At 50.3% G+C, this 6,139-nt stretch overlaps 1 pseudogene; it reads right to left on the bottom strand.

The window, feature by feature from the left end:
* Positions 1–4,488: 4,488 nt before the first annotated feature.
* On the bottom strand, positions 4,489–5,819 carry LOC123410123 (annotated as a pseudogene).
* Positions 5,820–6,139: the final 320 nt, after the last annotated feature.

The raw sequence follows: 6,139 nt of genomic DNA, 5'->3' as shown, positions 1-6,139 counted from the left end.
TATCTGACGATATTTTCCGGGTCTCGGGCTACCTCCGGTCATACTGGAAACGATGGAAATGTTCCAGGTATGCTATGCTAGGGACGCTTGACAGACGAACGGGCCGTGTATCCGGGTTCGTCTCGTTCTGCTGATCAACTTTCATGTTGAAAATATTTTGATCTGACTTACGGATTATTTAATATTACTTTTAAAGTTTTATTCAATAATTAGGAATTAAAAACAGATTTAAATAATTTAATAAAAAGCTATTATGACATCAGCATGATGTCATGCTGACATCAACAGTTGACTGGTGAGCTGACCATCGGGTCCCGAACGTCATAGGCACAAGTTTTAATTAAGATTAAATATTAATTAATCAGATTAATTTAGTGGGGGACCCACGTGTCATATTCTAATTATTCTAATTAATTAATTAACTAATATATCTATTTATTTATTTAATAAAAACATTATTTTTATTTTTATATTTTAATTTTTACTTTTCTTTAAAAGGGGGTGTGGGGCCTCCCTGTCATAGACAGCAGGTTGCGTTGGCCCCAGTGGTAAGTGGCTTTAGGCCAAAAACATATTTTTATTCACACAGACATAACCATACAAATATCGTATTCCTTCAAATACCTATATACACAAATTCATACATCACATCTCATACATACATACATACATACGCAACTAATACACCTTTTATTTTATTTTATTTTATTTTAACTCTCATCTCTCACAACTCTTTGTGTTAACACGCAACACACACTCTCTATGCTCTAACTCAACATAGAAGAACTAAATCTTCAATCCTTCCTACCGGGCTCTACCGTCGACGGATCGAAGCCCCGTTTGCCGGAACGGAACCGGGACGGCAAGGAGAACAAGATGGTGGGAGGAGCCCGAGGAGGGGCTCACCGACGTTGACGAGACGGCCCGGTGAAGCCGGAGTTCTCGTGAGGCGGAGTAGACGAAGAGGAGGAAGACGATGCGGTGACGGTGGTGGCGCGGTGGTGATGATGCCGATCACCGGAGAGGCCTCCCGAAAGTGGCCAACCGGCGTGACGAGGAGGAGGGGGATCTCCCTGCCCGGTCCCTCCTGGAGCGAGCGGGAGGAAGGGGCCAGCGAGATGGGGTGATGTTGGTCAGCCGGCGGGGCTCCTTGGAAGACCAGGAGGGCTCGGTCGACCTGGGAGGCAGGAGGGGCGAGGTGGTTATCGGGTGGATGCGGGGTCGCGGGGAGAGGGCCTGACGGGAGGAGGCGAGGTGGGAGGTAGGCTCGGTGGGGAAGGAGCACGTGGGAAGGGAGAATGAGCCCGCGGGGAGGGAGGGAGACCTGGGACCGGCGAGGTGGGGAGAGCCGGCGGGATGGGGAGGTCTGGGGCTCGGTAGGAGGAGGTGGGATCGAGGGGAGAGGGAGGGCACGGGGCGAGCGGGATCTGAGACCGACGAGGGGGGGTAGTGCTCGCGGGTGGGGCTCTCGGTAGGCACGAGATGCAGGGCGAGCAGGGTGGGTGCGTTCGATCTGGGGGGTCGCTGGGAATCGGGACAGGGCGGTTACCGAGAGAGAGAGATGGGGGGATCGGGCTGGGGTCGTGGGGGCACCAGGGGAGCCGTCGGTGGGGTGGGCCCCCCGCCGAGTGGTGGGTGCGGGATGGGGGCGGGAGCCCCTGGCGGCGGCGGCAACCAGGGAAGCGGGGGAGCTGCGAGGGGGACGCACGGGGGTTGCTAGGGTTTAGCCGCGGTGGGCTGTGGCCTGGCCGGCTGGGCCACTAGGCCCAGTTGGGCCAGGGGGGGTTCCTTTTTTATTTAATACTTTCCTTTTTTTATTATTACTATTTCTTTTCATCATTCTTTTTATTTACTTTCTTTTATTTATTTCTTTCTGTTCTAACTATACAAGACTTTTAATATCATTAGAAATGTCCGATTCATTTCCATAACCTATTAGGGAATTTCAATAACTCTCCCGACATTCTTACTCAACATCACAAAACGTTTCTTGTTCGATTTTATTTTTAAATTTCGAATTCGACTTGGTTTTCGACTAACACGAGATCAACGATAGAATTTATGATGATGTGGCTTCAGCAGCGTGGGATTACTGTCGCTTGACTACAAGGGTTACTGTAGCACAAATCCAGGGATGTCACAGTTAATGAAAGATTAAACACCTTGAAGGATTTATTGACTGAGCATCATACTGCTCCTTGAGGATGGGAGCAAAAAAAGGACTCTGTCCAACTTCTAGAAGAGAAGCAATGTTACTAAAAGTATCCATATGCTTTGTCAGGCCATCGGTCTGGTAAAGGAAGACGACAATTTCATGAATTTGGTCGTTTGGTATCGATTGATCAGGATTCAAACACAACTCCTCAATTTGAGCAATTGCAAATTTTTGCCCTGGAATGATGAAAATAATGTAGATGTCAACGAACAACTGAAAATAGAAGAAGCAACCCTGACACACTCAACACAGAGTTTAACTTCACCACCTAGTGTTTACCTTTCAGCTTCATGCCTGAATTATCAGAATCTGACAGTGCAAGACCAATACCGACTTTCTTGGCTGCTGAGAGTTCCAGTACACTCGACAGAGTCTCAAGGAGGCCATATGTAGCAGTTTTTATCCGCATTAGTGCCTCACAGAAACAAGTGCTGAAGTAAGTTTTATCCAGGCAATATCTGAAAGTGGAGGATAAAAGATCATGCTTCAACTGCAAGTTTTTGGCCTCCCTGTCATTCAACAACACTTCATCCAAACAGACTTGGAGCATCAAAAGACATCCATCATGACCATAATCAACTAACTGGAAAGGTGGAAAGATAAACATATCAGAAAACCTGCACCGAACTCAGATTTAATTGGTACTTTGCTTGTATGCGGAAATGGTTGAAGCAATAAATTTCTCTCATAAACTGTTGGGTGGTGCACAAAGGTTGCGAGTTTCTTATGGGAATGCCGATACCACCCTCCCATTTCACAATTGGAATGGAAAAATGAGGCAACTACCATCCTATTGCTATACAACTGCCACGGAAGATCCAATCAATCCCCAACCCTCAAAACACCCCACACAAAATAGGTGTGGAGACTTACCTTGGGCTCGCCGTCGAGGAAGATGGTGGAGTCGGCGGCGTAGTGGAGGAGGGAGCGGCCGTTGCGGGGGGTTGAATGAATGGCGACACCGCGCGCGGGGGAGGCGGCGTCGAAGGCGAAAACGGACTTGAGGCCGTGCTTCTCCAGGATGTCCCCCACCTCCAGCTGGTCCTCCGTGTACCCGCACAGGGGCGACCGGAACACGGCCACCGGCCCCCGGCCGCGGCGGAAGAGCTGTACCTCCACCTCAGGCGTGGCTGACGGCTCAAATCCGGGCCTCCCGTTCTGGGCGGAGGCTGCCACCTCCTAGTGGATGCCGTCGTCGGTCGGCGACGCTGCCTTGTCAGCCTGCTGTGGTGGTCTCGCGGCCGTCGTCGACCTCGTGTGCTCCTCCTGTCGCCGGATTAGACGGGACGCCGCCGCTGACCTCGTGTGCTCCTCCTAAATCTAGAGAGCCGGCAAGACATGAACAACCATTCCATGAGCATCATAATAATGCAAAATTCAACCAGGTTCCATAATCATTGTAAACGAACAATCCGACCACACACAAATAAAACTGTGCAGATGAATCACCTGCTTCTCGACGACCGTGTTGTTGAAGCTGTCGGGGTTCGTCTATGCAAAATCATAGCAACAGAGGTCAACACAAGCCAGCTCAATGCAAAGACCCATAAACAGGCAGGATTCGCCAATTCCCAGCAAAGTGCGGCAGCCGGGGCCGAGATCTAGGCAGCCGGCCGCCGACGATCGCGGGGAGACAGCGGGACTCCGATCCACGCACCTCCGCCGCCCTGGTCGCCCTCCGAGTCGGGGAACTCCTTCTCTAGCGCGCGGTCGATCATGTCGGCGAGGCTGTTCTCCTTGTTCGTGCCATTGCCCTGCGCTGTCTCCCCGTCGGCCTGGGCCGCCCCTAGGGCTGCGGCCGTGGCGTCCGCACGCTCCACCGCCGCGACCGCCTCACCCACGCGGCCCTTGTCGGCTGCCTCGGTCGCGTCGCCGGCCGCGCCGGGGAGCAATGCGGCGGTTGACGCGAGGAGCAGGGCGACGAGGAGGTGGGGGAGGACCGGGCCCAGCAGGCGGCGCCGCCGCATCAGCATCGCCGTAGGGGAGCGGTCGGATTAAATATAGGGGGTTTTTCATAAAATGTGAAAAACGGTTCGACCCGGCTTATAGAAGGACTGCAGGTTAATTACCTGAAACGACAGGGACCTTTTCATAAAAATGCCACGACGGACGACCAGAAACCCTATTTGCTTTATTATTAGGGAGAGATTTGCGTGACGTTTATAACATGTACAGTAAGATTCATGGAGACTGATCACTCATTCCTGAGCAAAGAAATTACAGTTGCATACATATTCACCGTGTACACACCAAGTAACTTGAAGACCATTAAATTGCATCTCATTCTCATTTATTCATAATTTACAAAAGAAAAATTGTGCATTTGGAACTCACGTGGCTGACAAGTCTGAAAGGGATAAAGAGAGGAGCAGGAGGGAAAAAAAGATGCAATGTGATCAAGACCTATGTTTCTTTTAGCGTTCGTATGTAGTCCGTACGGTTCAGATCCCAGATATCTACAGATAGATACCCTAGATACGGCCTATGTCACGGTCGAATATCATCGTGGTCAACCAGTTGATAGCCACATAGAGCCTATTTCTCCAGCTGGCAACACAAGTCAGGTATGCCGAGCGCCAGATGAACCAGCTTGCAAATCCTGCGATGGATATGCCCTTCGAGCCCTGTGAATAGGGAAAAAATCGCTCAGTTCGACTCCTGGGCGTCTAGTGAACTGCAAAGATTCACAAAGAACGGAGGAGCAACCAACCTTGCTTTGCCTCAGATCCACCAGAGCTTTGTACCTTCCAACGGTTGCCATACTCCCTAGATGCTTATACACAAACTTTGGACCTAGATAAACTTCAACCTGGGAGTTTGCATGCCCTCCTCCAGCTTTCATCACACTGTTGAGCAGGCGAGCAAGGTACAAGCCTTGTCGCTCGGCAACCTGTTCAGGAGTACAAGCGGCACATTATATGTACATAGCAAATTGACAGGCCTTTCGTCTGAAAGAGAAGGAACAAAATCCTAGAATGCATGACTGATATGCAGCATTGCAAAGAGATAGTCTTATGTCATGCCCAACAGCCCAAGTGTCTGCAATTTGATAGGATGTATAATCATCTGTTCAATTTTATCTTATGCTATGTTTCTATTCCACCCAGTTCTATTGCACTTCAGGAAAGAGGAAACAATACATAAGACCAATTTTTCTTTCTGAGATAGTAACTTTGACAAAATGCTTTCATACTCTTGAACTGCGTCAAGATAGTTCGTGAAATTACTTGAGCTAAGGCTGGGAGAACTTCCTTGCCAGTGCTTTCAAGGAATCCACAACAATCACCAACAACGAATACATCTGGCACTGAAGGAACACGTAACCACTCATCTACACTGATCCTGCAAACAGTAATTAATAGTAAGGTCATACCAATTAATTATACCTTCCTCCAGCTGGCTTAGGAAATGGCAATGACTTGACGAATGATGAAACACCAACTCCAGTAGACCATACAAGCAAACCATAAGGAACCTCCTCTCCGTTGTCCAGGATTAATTTGTCGGGTTGTACATCCTTCACGATTCCTTGTACAAGCCTAACACCTGACTGGTGAATGACCATGCAAGGGCACGTTATATTCATAGTCCAAATGACATGCGAGAGAATGATACACAACTATCACAACTACCAAATATGTATATCATGGCTAGGCAGCCGGCCGCCGACACACGCTAGGGCGCGCCGAAACCAGATCCCCGAGCCACGGAGCCCGCGAGGCGGATCGCGGGGAGACGGCGGGACTCAGATCCAGCACCTCCGCCACCCTGGTCGCCCTCCGAGTCGGGGAGCTCCTTCTCCAGCGCGCGGTCGATCATGTCGGCGAGGTTGTTCTCCTTGTTCGTGCCATTGCCCTGCGCTGCCTCCCCGTCGGCCTGGGCCGCCCCCAGGGCCGCGGCCGTGGCGTCCGCGCGCTCCACCGC

The sequence above is a fragment of the Hordeum vulgare genome, chromosome 7H (genome assembly GCF_904849725.1).
Source record: "Hordeum vulgare subsp. vulgare chromosome 7H, MorexV3_pseudomolecules_assembly, whole genome shotgun sequence".
NCBI lineage: Eukaryota > Viridiplantae > Streptophyta > Magnoliopsida > Poales > Poaceae > Hordeum > Hordeum vulgare.
This window is presented reverse-complemented; position numbering and strand designations above follow the sequence as displayed.